The following is a 21,591-nucleotide window of genomic DNA, read 5'->3' as shown; positions in this document are numbered from 1 at the left end:
TACTAGTAGCTTTTTCTGTTGTGATCCTTTAGAATTTACCATGTTTTTTTTTTTTTTTTTTTTTTTTTACAACTGCTTGAGATGATATCTTAATTTTGTGAAATATGGATATGTGTCACTGAAGTGACAAGGACCCCCTAAAGGCTGGGGCCGGCCCTGGACAAATGTGCTTTTTTATCTCTGCAGTTTGTCTCAGGTGAGTGTATCATCCAGTTTGAACAACGGTAGCCCTGATGCGACATTTTAAGAAACTATGAGGCCAAAACTACACGTGATGAGCAGTAAACATTAGCCCAGCCCAGTGTTTCTGTCTTTTCTTTAATTTCCCCTTAATTGGACAGTGCTTTGGATTAAACGCTGTATAATTAACTGTGGTCCACATGTGTTGCCTTTGGTCAAACGAATCACCCACAGCTCTGTGTTGTAACGATTTCCTCTCGCCACAGATTTTTTAAAATGACCCGGAATGAGGCGCGCGCAGTGTCGACGCCGCGTGTCATCACCGCCACCGCTCCTCGCGTCTTACGCACGACGCTAGGAGTTTCCCAGCTGCTTTTCCACGGTGAAAACGCCTCTCTCTGCCGCCTCCCTGCTCCCCGTAGCCTCCTCTTTCACCCATCATCGCACCGAGCCGCCGTGTCCTCCTCATCACATCCGCGTTGAGCCTGGAGGAAGGAGGAGACGAGAGGAGACGGGACGCGTTTTTACCGGGGCGAAGGAGGCGTTCGGCGTGCGCTCTCGATGAACCGGAGAGAGGCTTGACACCGGCGGGCTGCACAGGTACGTGTTTGTTTGGGGGGGCTGTAGCGGGGCTGACAGCGGAACAGGTGCACGCTGCTTCACCGGTTGTGGTTACATGCCGCTGTGCACTTTGGAACGGGGCTGTTGCGAAGCGTTTTTATCCGGTGTTGGGGAAGGAGGCGACCGCTTTGTGCCTCAAGTGTAGTGAAAGGATGAAGAGGAGGAGGAGGAGGAGGAGGGTGTTGCCTGGGAGCTTTTAATCCAGCCAATATGGTCGGCAGCCTGGTTTGAATAGCGGAGTACCATGAGAGCATCCTCCGGTCCTTGCTCCTCCGGCCTGCAGGAGGAAAAGGAGGAGGAGGAGGAAGAGGAGAGCAGGGCAGGTGCAGCCTATGTGAGCGCGTTTACTGAGCGCAGCGCTGTGGTGGCAGACCCTGTGCACTTATTGTGTGGTTTTCTTGGAGGAGCTGAGTCCCAGGGCTAGGAGCTAACCCCGATGCTGAGATAATGAGCTATTTGCATGCGGTGTATTGTCGCGGGCGTGGCGCAGGGGGCAGGAGAGCGCGCGCAAACCACAAGCTCCCGTGGCACATGTGGTGGAGAGGGTCAAAACGCACGGCTCAGACCAAGCTTGGGTCATATTTTTATACATGTACAGCCTGTGCGAGTAACTTCTAACCATGCCTCCAGCAACTCCAGTGATGGATCTATAAAAAGAGGAGTTCAGGGGTGCAACAGTTTGAAGTAAAGACAGAGCAAGTTGAGTCACGTGATGTGGAGCAAAAGCAGAAATTGTCGAGTAAATTAGTTTATTGTTTATAGGGCACTTATTACGCTATTTCCTGATCTTGTTTCCTCATCACAAACAGACCTGGAGTTGTGTTTTGCTTCATTCACGCATGTTTAACGCACAGTTCTTCTCTCAAGCTCTAAACACTCTGCTCCACCTTGTGATGTCATCATGTGGTGACACAGGGAGTGCTTCACTGTGTTTTTAAACTCCGTACACCTTCACTAGAATCATTTTGGATGAGTTCAGTCCTGGAATTGGCAATTTCTACTGAACTAAAGGTAAAAAATGTAGCTGTTAACTTGAAAACTGCCACTTCATGACATCACAAGGTGGAACGGAGCATTTTGAGCTTTGGTGATGTACAGACTAATAATGCAGAGTTACAGAAACAGGTGTGAATGAAACAAAACACGACTCCAGGTATGTTTTTGTCAATTTTGTGTAATATAAGACCTTTAAATGCTTCTATACTTTACCATAACCATAGCAATGGATAAGTTGATCTATGATATTTACATAAACACATTTACATAACAGCAGTGACACATATGACTGTTTCCTGCTCTTTTTGTTTAGTTTACAGGAAATGTTTAGCGATAGGAAGGGACCAAACTCGCAAAACATCTTATTGACTCCTTCATTTGAGGAGTGAATCTGCTGACTGCACGACACAAACAAGTTTCCTTTCTCTGAATAAGCAACAAAATCTTAGCGCTGCAACTTTTTTTGTCAAATAGACCCAACAATTTTTAGGCTGATCTTGTTAAAATAGACACCAACATCAATACAGTTTCACCAAATTACCATTGACATTTCTTTATTTCAGTATTTTGGCACAGTCGTAGTTCGGTCTTATCTCTCATATGGAGCTCATCCGTGACCGCCCGTCCCTGGTTCCAAAAGTAAAATTCCCATTCATTTTTCCTCATAGACTTTCTGAAAAAAATGTGTATTAAAAGTTTGAAAGCTCAAGGCTATACGGCTCTGTAGTAACTAATGACCACACGACTGAGAATTTTATGTTAAATCTGTTTCTGCAACTTTATAAACTGTGAAATTATTACAACATTTTGCTGAATCTTGCGTTTTAAATGTGGGTTTTGGACCTAAAACAACCGTGTTATGGATATTAACTAGCACGTAGCTGGTTAGCCTCCGGGATGCCTTTGAACTCACTTAATATTTGAATTTTTTGGGGAAAAGTCAATGGTAAATTTTCTTCCAGAACCCGAGCTGACTTCGAAGTGGGAGGGACCGCTGAGCTCCATTAGCCGTGACTTGATTTAGCCCTTTTAATGTTTCCAGAGATTAAATTAATAGAGGTTATATTAGTAGAGTTCCAGTCGTCCAGACTTAGCCTTATCAGCACAGGCCCCACACTGCTGCAGCTGCTCCAACTCTCCAGGGCAGGGTCCGTTGGGTGCTGTCCTCCTGTCTGTCCCTGTGTGCGCTCTCATCCCCATCACTGCTCCACTTCCACCCTCCTCACGAGCCAAAACTGTGGCCGTGATGACTGGGCCGGGCCTATATTGTTACACACATTGGCTTGTTTCTCTGTAAAATGACTCCTTCCTCGAACAGAAGAGGGATAAATATTGGCTAGTTGTTTTTGTAAGCTGTTGTTGTGAGCGTGTATTGAGGAACTGGCTGCAGGTAATGTGTACTAACAGAATGATACACTGCGTTCGCTCCGTATCTGTGGAAAACAGCTCCGCCAGGCAGCGTCATGTGCTCTAGAATGAGGTGGGGATATGTGGGCTAAACACCAGTGGACGGGCAGAGAGCAGCGCGAGCCGGGACCGATACTGCTGCTTCATGTTTATGTTGTGATGAGGTACAGCTTTTGACATTAGCAGCAGTTCTATTTTCCAACATTTTCAACTCGTATATGGCATTCAAATGAAATTATTAGTGATGTGACTTTCGGCTCTTTCATGGGATCTGAAACCATGTCAAAGAAAAAACTGTCTCCTTAACTATTTATTTATGACAGAAGCCAATGTCAGAACAAATTTTATCTGCAAACTAATCACAGAGAGACATGACCAAGGCTCAGATGTGGTTCAAACTGAGAGTGGGAGTGAGTTTACCTTTTCAAATGATTCAGAATCTAAATAAAACGTTGCACTACAAGAATAATAATTTAAAAAACTGTTATTCTGATGCCAAATGTGTTGTTTTTTTTTTGTGCACAAAGCTCTCACTCATGTCAGCTGCTTTGCTTATGAGCTGATTCTTGTCTCAGTTCAGTGTTAATCAGGATAAAAATGCATTAAAATTGGAAAGAAAGCTGAGATCTGGTTCCAGCTGTTAACGTTAAGGAACTGTTCAAAAGAGCCAACTTATTCACAAACGTCACATCATTGTTTTTTGTTTGTTTTATGCCAGGTCTCCATTTACAATTACAGTTGTCCCTCGCTATATCAGGTTCACCTTTCGCGGTCTTGCTGTTTGGCAGATTTTTTTAGTGCAGTTGTGTATGAACGTGCATTGTGTTCTGCTTCCTGATTGGCTGTTGGACTGTAGACCATTGTCCATCAGTCTCCTCCGTGCCGTGTCTCCTGTACAGTACAGAATGTGTTCAGACAAATTTACATAAACGTTGGATCGCAGTGTGACTCTGAAGTGCTGTATGTTTGCAATTTGTTTTCTTCCCGACAAAACCCACAATGTCGATGAAACGTTCTGCACCGACAAAGACGCCTACGAAGGTTTGAACTTTGAGAGAGTTCAAACGAGAGAGAAATGTGAGAAAATGTTAACGCCTGTGTGAGAAAAGTGTATAAAGTGTGTGGTGAGGGGTTTTACAGCCAAAAACATATAGAATAATTGTAAAAAATAAAGCTGATACTTCGCGGATTTCGCCTCTTACGGGTTATTTTTAGAACGTAACCCCCGCGATAAACGAGGGACCACTGTATTGTAGTGTTATTTTACCTTCAGCGTATCTGCCGTTTGGATTATAATCACATTTTGGCATCGTGTCAAGTACTCATACAGGTTTATTGGTTTAAAGTCCCTCGTGTATCCAGCTCGACCGACCCGCCTCTGTTGTATTCTCACATAACACCGCTAGATGTTATCTACGTTACTGCTTTCTGATCGTGTGCCGGCTTTGACCTGACAGAAGAAGACCAGAGAGCACAGGGGAGCCCGAACAAAGGCCCGGTGAGGGGAAAAAGGGGGGCAGGTTTCACATCTGCCATCTGCTGGTGAAAAAAAAAATCAAATACGCTTACAGATGGCAGGTTTAGAGGTGCGCTGTAGAGGTTATGCAGATGACATCACAACCTTTGGAATTTTATGCGCGAGTGGCAAAGGTATACGAGTGTCAGCGGTGAGTAATGACATTTTGTTCTGTAAAAGCTCCAAACACTCAATCTAAAATGTGACGGAGCTGCTGCAGTTTAAGAACAAATATAAAAGTCTGCAACTGTGATCAATATTTAGTTTGGACCTGACATTTAAAACGAGAAAATCAAGTCAACAGTTGTAGAAAACCAGTTAGCAGTTAGCAAAACAACAGGGACACAGCAGGCGACGCTCACATTTATCACTGATACAGACTTTGGGTCAGACACACATGAACTGAACCTTTTGTCTCCTGAAATAACACGATTCTGTGACCGTGTGTTGTGGAAATACTTGTTGGCGAGTGAAAACCAAAGCTCAGTGGAAGAAAATGAGATAGAAAAAAGCAAAGAAACACATTTTTGTCTGTTGCTGTTGCCATAAACTGTACAAAGAAGTGGAATAAGTGAGCATGACTTCACCCGTAGCGTTCGTAGTGGCGAATTCGGAGTCGAGTTGAATATTAGGATTTCCGACCGTGAGTATCATAGCAACCAAAGAGCCAGTCTGGAGCGAGGCTGTTGAAGGTAACTTGCTTTCCTGTCTGCACTGCTGGTTCAGCAGAGAGCAGGCGCTTAGCAACGCTGTCAATCAAATCTGTTGCTAACGCTAGAGGAAGCGACCTCGGGGAAAGAAGGCAGCTGATTTGTCTGTTATTAATGTTCATATCTTGATTTAGAGACAGAATAGCGAAACAGAAACACCAGGATCATGTAGAGCAGGTTTATACGAACATTTTACGACCAAAGTGACGAGTCTGACAGCAGGATTTACAGCGAGAGGCGACGGTTTTCGATGGTAACGCAAATTAGATCTATGGAGCCGGAAGCGCGCCCATGCTCACTTCCTATTTGGAACGCAGCGGCTAGCAGGTTAGCTTTGTCCATTTAGAATACAGTCTATGGTTGCTGCCTTAGTCTGAATGTTGAGGGGCAATTTTCAAATAAAATGACGTCAATGCATAACCGCTATGGGTAACTGTTTTTGGCGTAGGATGGAGATGTTGCTTTGACTGGAATGTTCCACAGTATAGCAAAACGCATATCTGTCTCCTCCACCTGCTAGTCCCCATGGAGATGTTGCTTTGAGTGGAAAAGTGCAGGTGTCTCCATGAGGATAATCTCCCATAAAAGTTACAAAGTGAACCTTTAAGACTGTATATTTACCTACATTTTATCCGTTGTTGTCTTTATAACTTTACTTAAATCCTTAGTAACCTGTAAAAACTGTGTACAAAGTGATGTAGTGTGATATTTCCAGGCAACACATATACTATCCCAGTGCACTTTCTGTTATATTATTCATGTGTACTACCATCTGGGCCTTAGATCTAGTACACGCTCTATTCTTCAGTGAGGAGCAGTGCATTGTGGGTTGCATTGTGTTTGCACATGTATGAGTGAATGTAGAACACTCCCATGTTTAAAACCACACTTCCCCTGAGCCCTGTCTAAATCGCCCTCTGATCGATTTGTAATAGCTCATTGAGGCGCTGCCAGAGGTGCGCTCACAGCCAAATTGTAATTCTCCACAAGATGAAGTGGCACCTCCGAGAACGGGCGGGGCAGCTTCAGAGGTGCGCTCGGATAATACACTGTCAGACACTGGCCCCGCGCTCCGTCTTCATAAATAGTCGATCAGGGCGAAGAAAGGCCGGTCATTATGCCGAAGCTCTCCTGAGTATAACTAAGGTCGCTGTTAAATGCCTTAAGAAATCATGATATCAGGGAAAAATGGTCAGGAGATATTCAGTTATAAAAGTAAATACAGGATTAAAAACCTCTAGTTCTTTTTTTTTCAGAAGGCGTGATTTTTGTGCTGGCTTTAAACATTATGTCTGTAGGTTTTAACAGGAATATTCAGAACAATGGTGCTTCAAAGATTACAAACACTTCAAATACAAAAGAATGATGAGGGAAATTAGTATAAGACGCTTAAAAGTGACTCTTGTGAACTTTAAGCCATGTTATAATGCTCTTACCTCATCAAAAACAAACCTGGAGTTGTGTTTTGTTTCATTCACACATGTTTGAGTAACACTTTATTATTAGTCTGTAACATCTCCAAAGCTCAAAATGCTCTGTCCCACCTTGTGATGTCAGAGCTGCCGTTTACCTTTTGTTCAATAGAGAGAATCATCCAAATGAATCTAGTGAAGGTGTTTTGAGGTTACATCTCCGACATGTTAGTACCATATGAACCTTCTCACACTCTGAGGACTTCAGGGATCGGGCTCAGGGGCACGACTAAAGCGGGATAATTGTAGTTTCAGTTTTGTGCAACTAAAACCTGGAACATTCCTCCTGAAGATGTGAGACAGGCCTCTACTTTGACAATGTTTAAATCTAGACGCCAAACAGTTCTTTTTCGCTGTGCATATGACTGAAAGGGTTTTTATTCTGCACTTTTCTCCTTTAATGTTAATTTTATCATGATTATTTGTGATTATTTATGTTTCAATTTGTTGCATTGTGATTTAAATGTCTTTTTTATTCTGTAAAGAACTTGCCTTGCTTTGCGTTGGAAGTTAAAAACACAGTGGAGCACTTCCTGTATCACCGCATGACATCACAAGGTGGAACAGAGCGTTTTCTGTTTGAGAGAAGAAGTCAAGTTTGTGCATTAAACATGCGAGAATGAAACAAAACACAACTCCAGGTATGTTTGTGATGAGGAAACAAGATTATAGTAACATGGATCAGAAAATCGCGTAATATGGGCCCTTTAAGGAACTGTCCAGTGTCCAGTCTATTTTTTATATTATTTGCTATCTGCTGTATGGGGATTTGGACCCAAAACACTGAAGAAAATGCATTGTATTGTCACATTCAGTATTGCCAATTCCATTACAGCACAATATGTTGTTTTCTGGCATGTTGTTTAAATCCAGAAACGGTTACATCTGTATATAAAACACATGTGCTTGCTATTTGCACTTTAAATTATGAATGAATAAGTGAAACCTCATTTTATTTTGGTTCAACCTCTGCCACAGTACCACCCCACATTCACAAAACAAACCTGGCTGCATGGTTTAAGATAACACTCAGCGACATACAGTATTTTCACATTTACAATTGTCAGTACTGCCATTTTTTCCGTACAGAAACACGCACAGAGACTTAGCGTTATATTAGATTGTATTTATCTTATATCTTATGTTAAACCACTACACTATGTCATATTTTTCCCCATCAAAGCACATGAGTCTTGAAGGAATGCTGAAAACCTTCATCCTCCCACAAGCACTGACCAGTCCATGACCCAATTACGGCTTTGTGAGCGGTGAGTCCAGCTGTGTGGTGAACTGTGTGGTGAAAAAGAGGCTTGGTCTTTTGATTTCATGGCTTGTTATTTTGACACACAGAGGCGTAATGTTTGACCACGCACGCCGTATTTGCCTTTTGTTTCAATCAGCAAAAACCGACATGATGAAAACGACTTTTTCCAACACGCACATCCTCTTTAAATCCACCTAATTACATTTCGCAGTATCTCACGGCAATATGCTTCATGGAGATACAGTTGCTCTTTTGCTGCTGTTCTACTTCCCCCTAAACAATCAGCTCTATTGTTTGAGTAGAGAAGTGGCAGGTATTTCTAATTGCCTTTGGGTATATGCAAATTTCTGTAACTTATGACGATAAAAAACAACAAAACAATCCCTGTATCTAACCAACTAATGTAATACAAAACCTATGCTGCCTCCTGCTGGTGGTGTTTCCAGAGTGTGGCATGTGGTGATGTCATACTCCCAGATGGGGGGCAAGAAAGAGCCACGTTTCCCCTACTTTGTCATGAAATAGCCAAACGGTAAATGCGCAAACGGTGATCATTTCTGTTCGCTAGACCCAAGAAATCTGTACTTTAGCTTAGTAACGTTAGCTGCTCCCCATCTGTATTCAGTTTAGTCTATAAAAGCATACTATTGGTCTGTAAAACTCTCATATTCTGACCCCATTTTGATTTTACTCACACCTCTTTCAGATTGACATGTCATTTCTAACCTGCCGCGTCTGTGCGTTTTGGTTCTGATCTGTGTCAAAAAAAAAACAAAAAAAAACAACCTCAAAACGTCATCTTGTGTCTCGCCCACTGCTCCGGCTCGTGTGTCACCGCTGCTCTCTTCGCCCCTGTAATTCGCCTCGGGAGGGGGGGGGGGCTTCTCACAGTCTTCCGTTATCTTATTTTCAGATGCATGACAGACGAGGTGAGGCAGAGGTTACCGTGGCAACCGCATCTTAAAGAGACACGCCTGATGTCTCACTGTTAGCCGTCGTACAGATTGTCGTTTTGTCGCCTCCTCGCTCGCAAACGTAGCATATAATACAGTGTAATTTGCCAGTTTGACTCGAATGCTGTCACATTCTCGTCATTGTTAAGTAAAAGTAAAGAGGTAGTTTGAGGGTGTTTGTATCTGAATAGCCTGGCAAAATGGTGCAATTTGTAGCTAATGACTACGGTGGCCCGGAAAGGAAAATATGTTCAGGCGAGATAGTGAAATAGCTACAAAGTTTGGGACTGAGTTATCTTTTATGCTGCCTTAAAAATCCATACCATTGCAAAACAGAATAAAGAAAAGTATATATGTGTCAAACTGAAACCGAGACATAAACCTCCACATCCACAACCACTGGTCCACAGGTTGGAGGTGCAATTCCAGCTCCCACAGTGTAGATGAATGCTGTTGTTGTGTCCTTGAGCAAGACACTTAGCCCAAATTGCCCCAGTGTCTGCGTATACTGATATATGAATGTGTGTGTGGTACCATTCACTGTTTGACCATTTACCATTAGTAATATATAAGGCTGAAGCACAAAAATGGTAGCGTACGTTGCTAATTATGGTTAAATCCAGCCAGGTGTGTTTAAAGGTGCACTATGTAACTTTACCACTCGCTTGTCTGCATGGAGATGTTATTGTTTTGCCTGGTATTTTTCACGCTGGTGCTGTTATTTCTGGACAGATAGCTTTAAAAGCAGTTTTTGTTATTATTGTGAGCGGAGTTGCCTCGCCGTAGATCTGGCTTGTTACTCGTCTCAATGGAAATAGATTCAATTCAACAACTTCAGCTCAGCAAGTGTTTCACATAAAAGTAAAAAAAATATATATATATATATATATACAGGTAACACGATACGTAGGAAAAGAACAATAAAACACCCTGATGCCGTGTCTAGCTGGTATTAAATGCCAGGGAGGAGATGTGGGTTTTCATTCTAGTCTTAAACTGTGTTAAAGACTGAGAGGATCTGACAGGCAGAGGGCGCTGTTCCATAGTCTGGGCCCTGCCACAGATAAGTAGATAAGTTGATTTAGGTTTAATACAAGACTGTTCACATTTTACGCAAAGTAATGACATCTCTATGGAGACAAACAGCAGACCCTAGCGTACCCTCCACCAGAAAAGTTACACAGTGCACCTTTAAAAAATGTTGAAATGTTGAATGTAATGCTGAACATGCTCTTTGGTCTATGGCAAGCACATAATTAAAAAAGTATGTTGGTGTTTTATTTACAGGAAAATATATCCAGTTTAAAAATTATTATTATTATCATATATTTATTTGTTTATTTTTAATTATTGTTTATTTATTTATTTATTTATTTATTTTTACCAGTTTTTACAATCAAAAGTTGCAGAACATTGCTTATCCCAAAGAACACATTGAGTCCTGTTCGTCCAACACAAACATTTACGGTGTCCGCATCCACTTCCTGAATCCTTGCTACTCTCCTAAAACCCAAACAACTATTTACTGCTTATATCTTTGCAATATTTCTTTCATTTTGCACCATGGAGATTGTTCTTTAACATATCTGGCTCCTACTCCGTTCCCTTAAACAATCAGTTCTATTGTTTCATTACAGCAGCTCCTTCTCCCTGTAGATTATCGCCTGCGGATACAAGTATTCATATTTTTGTGCCCCGTGGCGCTCGAAATCTCAAAGAAAATAACTTTTTTTATGTATCAAGCTGTGCAGATTTCTTTATATTGCAGTGGAGCCAGGGGCGGCGCCAGACAGTTTTGGTTGGAGGAGCTAAGGGGGTGCTCAGGTAAAAAGTTAATTTAGAGTCTTAACAGAGCAAAACCCCGGCCCGTGAACATGTTTTCTTCATGTTTAAATGTAGTTTGCCCCTGTAGTGACTTATAAAACCTAATATGGATTTCTGTTTTTAATATAAGTCTCATTTTGAAGCTCTGTGTTTGCCATTTGAACATTTGTACTTGAATTTGAATGTGGTATGAAAGTGGGGCAAAACTCTTTGGGGGAGTATTGGCCATTGAGGCTATTGTCCCTCTGCAGTTACGCACATTCACACTAACCTGTAGTCACACTCTATCCTTCCATTTTCTTCCGCTTTCTTCTGCTGGGTCATGGGGGCGGCAGTCTCAGCAGGGACTCCCAGACTTTCCTCACCCCAGACACGTCCTCCAGGGCCCGGAACACCTATGTGGTCTTAAGTTCTTTTCATTGTTTATATTTGTCTCTTATGTTTTGTGTGTGTCCCGGAATCTGTCTCTTTCCCCCATGAAAAGGGGCTGGCTGCGTGATCCCTTGCCTGTGATTAGAGGACGGTTTCCCAGCCTGGCCAATCCTGGGGCCCACCTGCAGCCGCCTCCCTCTATTTAAGAATATTCAGGACCTGTTTGAGGCTGTTGGTCTTGGTAGCCAGTCTGCCATTTTTGTGTGTTTCTTTCACTAACAACATAGTGACACAGCAACTCTGTGTTTTGAGACACTTCACTGTCAGTACTGACTCTGATTGTTTGTCAAAATTAGTTAGTTATTGTAAAATTTGTGTCTTACTTAACTTTACCTTTTGTTTCTTTCTTTAAAACCTTACAAGTACCTTCTGTTTAAATATTTTAGATCCCTTTTGTTTAGTTTACCTTCTACAGCCCTGCTCATTAAGTTACTTCTTACTTTACCATTTTTCCATCCTTTTTTTGTTACTTCCCTGACCCTGTACGAGCTGGGTCCTAACAACCTAAGAAGTGAGGCGTCCAGGAGTCATCCTGAACAGATGCCCGAGCTACCTCAGCTGCTCCTCTCCATGTGGAGGAGCAGCGGCTCTACTCCAAGCTCCTCCAGTCGACTGAGCTCCTCACCCTATCTCTGAGAGCCCACCCACCCTGAGGAGGAAACTCATTTCAGCCACTTGTATCCACGCTTTTCTTGTCCTTTCGGTTATTACCCAGCGCTCATGACCACAGGTGAGGGCAGGAACGCACAGGTAGATTAACCGGTAAATCGAGAGCTTTAATTTTTGACTCAGCTCCTTCAAACAGCAAAGCTCGCGCCGAATCTGAATAATTAAAACCAAACAATTATAACAACTTTCACTGTAGAAATCTTTCAAATTAAAAACCAAAAACTTCTAAAAGTAAGAATGACTGAGATTGTAAATGTTGTATCTTTGTGCAGTGTTATAATGAGCCTTTGTTAAGTCATTTTTCTATTTCCTGATAACTTCCTGGACTAAATGAAAGCCTGATCACCTTTTGCTGCTGAGAATAAAAGAGAAGGTTTCCATGAATATTTCAGATATGATCTCATAAATCAAACACAGCGTAGTGACAGCTCATTGTGGGAGACTGGAGCTGCCTGCTTTGTTTTAATCAAATAGGATTAGCTTTAGTGACCTGCTCTGCTCCTATAATAATAATATGGATATTACTCATTTAGCGCTCTCTTTGTGTTGAGCTAATGATGAAGCACAGGCAGGTTTGTTTCTTTTACAACGTGAAACTTGTGCGGACGTGCGGGACTGACGTTAGAAGTTCAAAATGTCCCAAAATTTAAACTTTCTCAACAATCAATTCTGCTGGGAGGTCTGCAGTCTGCTTGTTGCTATGGAGATATAGCTACATTGCTTATTATGGCATTAAAATCAAACTCACACTGAGACAAGCCACAGTTTTACAGTGTTGAAGTTACAGGTTGGGTCTATAGAAAAGCGGTCTAAGTAAAAATGTATTTCAAGGTTTTCTTTTGAGCAGTAAAAAACACCTGTAATGGTATAAACGCAAGACTGATGAGGTTAAAGCTACTGTGGGACATTCCAGTTCAATTCAGTTCAAGTTTATTCCAGTTTATTTCTATAGCGCATTTAAAACAACTTCAAATTCCCCAGAAAAATCATATAAAAGTCAACAAAAAGCAAATACAGTTGCCCCTCGCTATATCGCGGTTCACCTTTTGCGGTCTTGCAGTTTCGTGGATTATTTTAGAGCAATTTTTCATGCTTTTTTACATCGTCTGAACGTGCATTGTGTTCTGCGTCCTGATTGGCTGTTGGACTGTAGACCATTGTGTTCTGCGTCCTGATTGGCTGTAGGACTGTAGACCATTGTCCATCAGTCTCCTCCGTGCCGTGTCTCCTGTACAGTACAGAATATGTTCAGACAAATTTGCATAAACGTCGGATCGCAGTGTGACTCTAAAGTGCTGTATGTTTGCAATTTGTTTTCTCCCCGACAAAACCCACAATGTCGACGAAACGTTCTGCACCGACAAAGACGCCTACGAAGGTTTGAACTTTGAGAGAGTTTAAACGAGAGAGAAATGTGAGAAAATGTTAACGCCTGTGTGAGGAAAGTGTATAAAGTGTGTGGTGAGGGGTTTTACAGCAAAAAACATATAGAATAATTGTAAAAAAATAACGCTGTTACTTCGTGAGTTATTTTTAGAACGTAACCCCCGCGATAAACGAGGGACCACTGTACACAGATAATAGGATACATAGGAAAAGTTCATTAAAACGTCAAGATACACCTGTCTAGCTAGTATTAAATGCCAGGGAGGAGCGGTGGATTTTCATTCTAGTCTTAAACCGCGTTAAAGACTGAGTGGACCTGACAGGCAGAGGGAGGCTGTTCTGTGGTCTGGGCGCTGATACAGAAAAGGCTCTGTCACCTCTGGTTTGGAGCTTGGCTTAACATCAGAGGCGAGTGTGTAGTGGACATCCCATAGTGCACCTGTGAGTCATGACTAGGGCCCGTCTCCTGACAGTGTAGAGCAGTGTTTAAATTTAGAATGTTTCTGGACTTGGAGCGAGTTACACAATAACACTGCATACATCAGACGAGGGTCATAGTTCAAGGCCAATCTGAGCAAAACTTTTGTTACTTAAGTAAACGTAAAGATACCAGAGGAAAAAAGACTCAAGTAAATGCAAAAGTATCATATGAAAAAACTAAAAGTATCAAAAAACCTGCTTAAAAATGTACTTAGAGTAAAAAAATAAAGGTATTCTGCGCAGATTTTGAGCTTCTAATGCGGTGATTTTGATACAGATTTGTGCTGAATTTTATTCAACAGAAACAAGTGAATCGATAATTTTTTTTAATTTTTTATTTGTACATTTTTGTTTGTTCAAGCTATGAACGTGTTGAAAATAAACCCTCAGACTTTTCAGCAGGTCTCAAGCAATAATAAAAAATTGTTTTGCTTTTCAGTCCTGTTCAAAAATGTAGTGGGGTAGAAAGTACAGATACTTCTCTCAAATGGAGTGAAGTAAAACCAACATGTATCCACTTGAAAATTTACCCAAGTAAAATACAGTACTTTACTACTTTTATGTTTGTATGTTCCACCACTGGAAACAAATACTTTACTCATTCAAGTGTCGAATGATCACAGAGACTCAACAACAGATGGAAAGTAGCAGCAGCTAAACTTTTGTATCTTTTCTTTTGTAAGATTAATGAAATTGTACATGGTCCCTGACAAATAAAGAATAAAGTCAGAAAGAAAGAAAACCAAGGTTAAACATCTATTACACTAAAAAGGTTCAAAATGAAAAGGCCCATCTCACTTATTATTTCTGATCTGTGTTATATGTTGTTTTCTCCTCATCACAAACAGACCTGGAGTTGTGTTTTCTTTCATTCTCTGTTTAACGCACAAACCCTTCTCTCAAACTGAAAACACTCTCTTCCACCTTATGATGTCATCATGTGGTAATACAGGAAGTGCTCCACTGTGTTTTTAAACTCCATTTACCTTCACTAGAATCATTTGGATGATTTCAGCCCTGTAATTTCCAATCTCTACTGAGCTGTTAACTTGAAAACTACCACTTCATGACATCACAAGGTGGAATTAGAGCATTTTGAGCTTTGGATATGTAACAAACTAATAATAAAGTTACTCAAACATGTGCGAATGAAACAAAACACAACTCTGGGTATGTTTTTGATGAGGTAACAACATTGTAACATGACTTAAAGCTAATAAGAGTCAGTTTTGTGTGATACAGGATCTTTAATGACAGTAGTACAATCGCAATCACCTGGAAGAACACTTTCTAAACATTGGAAGAAATAAAAACATTGTTCATTAATACTGCTTCCTAAATATCAAATCAAATACACAGATAACAATTAAAAAAAAAAAAACCTCATCCACACTGTACTAGAAACCTCACTGAGATACTGAGATACTGGTGCATCTATAGCCCTGAACTGAAGCGAGGCACAGTCCCCTCCGGCCTTCTCCCTGTGTTCCGGATGAACTTGCGGGCTCATTGCTTTCGAAGTCCATTCATCTATCTCTGTTGTGCACCGACAAGATTTGTAGCCGCAGCGCTAACGTGAGGCTACGCTAGTGCCTCCGAGTCTGCTGAGCTTCGGACAACCCCACTGCACTGAACGTATGTGTGCGAGCTGCCCCCGTACAAGGACACATAGCCCCGCCCACTTACGCCCACTCCCCCTGTACTGTACCTGCGTCCCGCCCAGGCCAGGGTTGATGGATGATCTGTGGATGTCGTTAAGTGGGAGTAGTGTTGCGTGATTAGATGGAGGGGCTCGTCGTCGGGGAGGGTGGGGGCAGTGATTGGCCGGCAGAGTGGGTAGCTTCGGCAGATGGGAGCCCGGGAGCATATGGAGCGTACAGGGAAGACTGCAGTCACGTGTCTGCGGATTGAATTTTAATGAGAGGGTTTTCTGATGGTCACCTGTTTGTTTGTTTTTTACTTTAATTCATTCAGAATCTAAGCATAGCAATTAGCAAATCAAAATATGCAAAAAGATTAAAAAAACAGACATGTCATTCTTTATGTTTATGATTTTTATGTGGAATGGAATGAGTTAGAAAGTGAATTCTGGATTTTTACTTAAAAATATGTCATTTACAAGTACTTTTTTTTTACTTCTCAGTGCACAAATACACTGCCTGGCCAAAAAAGAAAAAGGTTGCACACGCTAATATTTGGTTGTTCTGCCTTTAGCTTTGATTATTCGCCATGGCATTGTTTCGATTTCGCTTCTGCAACGTCAGAAGATTTATTTCAATCCAGTGTTGCATTAATTCTTCACCCAGATGTTGCATTGATGATGTTCGAGTCTGACGCTGCACAAAGCTTCTCCAGCACATCCCAAAGATTCTCAATGGGGTTAAGGTCTGGACTCTGTGGTGGACAATCCATGTGTGAAAATGACGTCTCATGCTCCTGAACCACTCTGTCACAATTTGAGCCAGATGAATCCTGGCATTGTCATCTTGGAATATGCCCCGTGTCATCAGGGAAGAAAAAATCCACTGATGGAATAACCTGGTCATTCAGTATATTCAGGTGTCAGCTGACCTCATTCTGCTGAACCTGGACCAGACCAACTGCAGCAACACCAACATATTTGCTTAGTTAAATCCAGGTGATGACTTTTTTTTTGGCCAGGCAGTGTATACGGTCTGACCATATATAGTTTCAAAAGCTTTTAATAATTATCCAACCTGATGTCCAGTTTCCAATTTCTCACCCATATATTTTATTTGGCCAAAGGAAGAACTCTTTTAGTACTTGCACAAATGAACAACGTAAGCATTAAACAACAAAGAGCTCCTCGTCGTTTAATGTGCTGTTACCACGGCTACAAACTGAACAATAATGTCTCACCTGCGAGTCCGAAAAACCTGTTCACTGTCTGTAAATGTCTCAAGTCTCGAGTTTTTATTATAGTTCAAGGCCAATCTGACCTGCACTTTTCGGAGAAACAAACTGTGGAGGAAGAAGTACTCAGTTTTGTTACTAAAAGTACAGATAATGGAGCAAAAAACGCTCCAGTAAACACAAAAGCATCACATGAAAAAATCTAAGTAAAAGTTTTAGAATACGCCTTTAAAAATGTACGTATGTGAGTATTTTGAGCAGATTTTTAGATCTAATAAAGCTACAAATTCAGTGATTTTGATAAAGATTTATGCTGAATTTTGTTCAACAGAAACACCTAAGGCAATCGTATTTTTTTCCCCTAGCTGTTTTTATTTATATATTTTTGTTTGCTCTAATTATGATCGTGTTAAAAATAAACCCTCAGCCCTTTTCAGCAGGTCTCAGACGATCACACAAAAAAAAGCTTTTACTTTTCAGACCTCTTCAAAAAGTAGTGTAGTGGAGTAGAAAGTTCAGATACTGCTTTCAAATGTAGTGAAGTAAAAAGAATCCACTGTAAAATGTGCTCAAAAGTCTGTTCACTGTCTGTAAATGTCTCAAATATGAGTTATATGATATTATTTCAGTGTTTTAAATGAACCTAGGAGCCGAGGAAATGAGCATTTATTTACACGTTGTTATAGTGATGCAGCAAAACAGTGATACGCAATGTGATTTAACCATGTCCAGACTACTTATATATGCACTGGAATTCCCGCTGACCACAGTATAATTATCTGTAATATTTATACAGAGATGTACTTGAACACGAGCCCGTACCTGGCATCCTCGGGTCCACTGTGATTTGGACAGTTCCTCGTTTCTACATTTGATCTGGAAATCCACGCAAACACAAACAGCATGTGTCACTATTTGCTTCCTCCTGCACTTTGTAAGCACTGGCAAGTAATTTAATAGAAGTTTGCAACAAGACAACGCAGGCCATAATCTAATCTAATTATCAAGGCGGGCCAAGTTTATTTGTATAGAACAATCTGTACACAGACTAATGCGAAGTGCTTTACAGAATAAGAAAGGCATTAAAAGCGCAATGCAACAAATCAAAACATAAATAATCATCAGAAAATTAACATTAAAAGAGAAAAGTGCAGAATAAACACCTTTCAGTCGTATGCACAGCTAAACAGAACCGTTTCAGCCTGGATTTAGACATTGTCAAAGTAGAGGCTTGTCTCACATCTTTGGGAAGGTTTTAGCTGCAGAAAACTGAAACGCTGATTCCCCATGTTTAGTCCTGACTCCGGGCACCAGCGGGAGGCCGGGACTAAATCAGGACTAAACCAGGACCACATCAGGGCTACAGCAGGAGGCCGATCCCTGAGGTCGTCAGAGTGCCATGTCGGAGATGTACTTTGGTGCTGGTCCATGGAGAGACTTGTACTTGTACTTGTTCACAACCAGAGCTGCTTTAAAGTCTGATCTCTTTCTAATTGTAATCAAACTCTGATTACAATTTACGTTAGCAAATATGTTACGTTGAATACTGTAATTATCTGATGTTTTGTGTTTAGGCAAGGCAAGTTTATTTGTATAGCACAATTCGTAATTCGACATGAGAAAGACATGTTTAGCTCTGAATTGACACCTTTTGTTGTCCTTATAACTGTTTATGTGCTGTTGTTAATGTAATAGCTTTGGATGTGCTTGGTTGTTATGCCGACAAGTTGACGTGAAGGATCTATTCATCAGATACTTGTCAGTTAAGGACACTGGCTCTCGGACTGGAGACTGCTGTAGTTTTGCTCTTGTTTTAGCGTGCGTTACGGCCGACAGTAGCCCCTGTGCTCAGAAAATGAACAACCAGAAGAAATTTAGCGTGTTTCCTTACACCAGAACGCTACGATACTTTAGTGAGTGCAGTGAGGTAAGAGAGCCGTTGTAAAATGCTGATGATATATGGATTTTGACATAGCAGAAGTAGGGGATACACTTATGGCAGTGAATGTCCCATCCCATTACACCAGGACGGTTACACGTGGCTGTTGTTGCTCCCGCAGTAGTTCTAATGCGCTTTAACCTGATTTCTCCTGGCCTATTCATTTCCTCTACCTCACAGCACAGATATCATCTCAATTTCATTATTTTTTATCCATAACAAACTCATTGTTAGACGCTGGGGCACATGGCCTAGTTTGCATAGTAAACTGCCATTATATTTGAATGGTCACAATTATCTATTCACAATATAACACAGTGTGATAAGAACGAATTGCACTTTCTTTTTATGGGAAAAACTTATAACACTATAATTTAACAAAAAGTCTGAAATGATTCTTGAATCAGTGCAGCAATATATAGTTCAGTCTTCGGTCAATCGTCTATGCTTTATGAATTTTTATGTGTACAGGGAGAGCCCAATGATAGCACCATAGACTGTAGATATAAATGCACATAGCTAACCCGCTAGCTGCTGCGTTCCAAATAGGAAGTGATCCTGGGCGCACTTCTGGCTCCATTGACTCTGGCTCCAATTCACTTTACATTGAAAAAATGTGTCCTCTCTTTGTACCTGCTGCCGTCAGACTCGTCATTTTGGTCTTAAAATGTTTGCATTAATCCGCTCTACATGATCCTGGTTTGTTTATTTTGCTATTATCTGAAACTCAAAGTATGAATATTAATAAGAGACAATCAAGTGCGTTTTTCCCAGACGAGGTCATTCCTGGTAGCATTAGCAATATGCCCATCTGCCCTTCATGATCAATTCTTTTTCATGTTCAAATACAGAAAAATAAGTACACAAACATTAAAAACAGGTGCATGTGTGAGTATAAATGTTTTTCACCTGATTATTAAAGTGCATTAGTGGCACCAAAGTATCCAGTTTTGCATGTTCTTGTTCTTGTAATATATTCCATTTTTGGGAAGAATGGTTTGTTAACAGACATGGGCAAACCATGGCCCCCCTTATTAAAATAGGTAAGAGTAAACCTTTAACTGAAATTTAATACATTTGTTATTCATTGAATTAAGCCACTTGGAAAACAATTTGTACAATGAGCCTTGCATATTCATGCTTTCCTACATGTTACAGGCCAAATCTTTAATGTAATACACACACACACACACATATATATGTATGTGTATATATATATATATATATATATATATATATATATATATATATATATAGATATATAGAGAACCCATTGTGGCTCGTGTGTCAGTTTGCCCACTTGTTCTATGTATAATGTACATTGTGAAGTCTGGGGGAAAAGGCAAATCTAATAGTTGTACTTGTCAGAAAATTTTACAGCTTTATAGTTGCAATGAGACAAAGTCTGTCTTTCTGTAGTTGAGTGTTCTAGGCTCTGTAAATGTGGTTAGTGTCGTGCCAGGAGCTCGGTGAATCTGCAGGTAAATGGCTGCAAACCAAGCCTCCCTGATAGTTGTTAGAAGGACATCTGCTGCATAAGGAACAGAGAGCATGTCCTGTGGTGTCCCATCTGCCCTTCATGATCAGCTCCTTTATATTCAGGCTACACTTTTGATTTAGAGCTTTAGAACACAGGGACTCACTGTCCAGCTCTTTGGTTTGGGCAGTAATGAAATTAAACTTGAACAAAGAAAGAATATGTTTTTTCAAGTTCTCTACGCCACAGTTTTTGAATGATTGCCTTATGTTCTTTGCATTTGACCCATCCTCCAATACATGGGACGAATGCAGTAGTGAGGTAGCTTTAGAGGCTGGTGCATCCTGAGGAAAACAGAGTCAAGCAGCGCTGAAAAAACCCCATGATAAACCGATGGAGGAACCGGACATCTGAGGAGATTTCTAGTAAGTGCGCATGTGCAGCAGCATTTTGAATAGTTGTTTTACGTTATGTGCATTTGACCCATCCCCTAAAACATGGCTCAACTGCAGTAGCAAGAATATGAGTTGACAGGGAGTTTTAGAGGTTTGTGCATGCGTATCGAGGAGCACAGCCGGCTCAAGCATCGCTGAATAAACCCTGTGACAAACCCATGAAAAAAATCGGACATCTGAGGAGATTTCTAGTAAGCATTTCTACTTTGAATGGTTAGTCTTATGTTCTTTGCATTTGACCCATGCTCTAAAACAGGGGTCAGCTGCAGTAGCAAGAATATTAATCGGCAAGTAGTTTTAGAGGTTTGTGCATGCGTATCAAGGGCGACAGCTGGCTCAAGCAGCGCTGAATAAACCCCATAATAACCCACGGCGGAATCGGATATCTGAGGAGATTTCTAGCAACCATTTCTACTTTGAACGGTTGTCTTATGTTCTCTGCGTTTGACCCACCCTCTAAAACATAGGTCAACTACAGTAGCAAGAATATTAATAGGTAGTTTTAGAGGCTCGTGCATGCGTATCAAGGGCCACAACTGGCTCAAGCAGCGCTGAATAAACCCCATAATAACCCATGGAGGAATCGGACATCTAAGGAGATTTCTTGTGGCCAATTTCTAGTTTGAACGGTTGTCTTATGTTCTCTGCGTTTGACCCATCTTGCAATATATATGGGTCAACTGCAGTAGCAAGAATAGCAAAAGGTTATACTGGATGTTGGTGAGTACCTAGATGATGAATCAGCGTATAGGGCATGTTTTGGGTGTAATGTAGCTTAGATCATATCGTGCAGTTTAAAATATTCCCAACACTGATTTATCTTAACCGTCTACTTTTGTTTGCACTTTTCTTTTTGGGCCGTGAACGCTCTGGGCCTGAACTTATGTTGTATGTCTCTGTCAAACTGATGTATAGGGTCCATCGCTGTGTCCCATT

The 21,591-nt window shown here is 41.1% G+C and overlaps 1 protein-coding gene across 1 annotated transcript in view; it reads left to right on the top strand.

The window, feature by feature from the left end:
- The first annotated feature begins 764 nt into the window (after positions 1-764).
- si:dkey-178k16.1 (band 4.1-like protein 1) overlaps positions 765-21,591 on the top strand; it is a 103,751-nt gene continuing 82,924 nt past the window's right edge. The window contains exon 1 of the mRNA XM_055223170.1: positions 765-780. The gene's annotated coding sequence lies outside the window, so the exon portion shown is untranslated. The remainder of the gene's footprint in view (positions 781-21,591) is intronic.

Source organism: Periophthalmus magnuspinnatus, chromosome 7, assembly GCF_009829125.3.
Source record: "Periophthalmus magnuspinnatus isolate fPerMag1 chromosome 7, fPerMag1.2.pri, whole genome shotgun sequence".
Classification (NCBI taxonomy): Eukaryota; Metazoa; Chordata; class Actinopteri; order Gobiiformes; family Gobiidae; genus Periophthalmus; species Periophthalmus magnuspinnatus.
The sequence above is the reverse complement of the archived record's forward strand: the minus strand, read 5'-3'. Positions and strand labels throughout refer to the sequence as shown.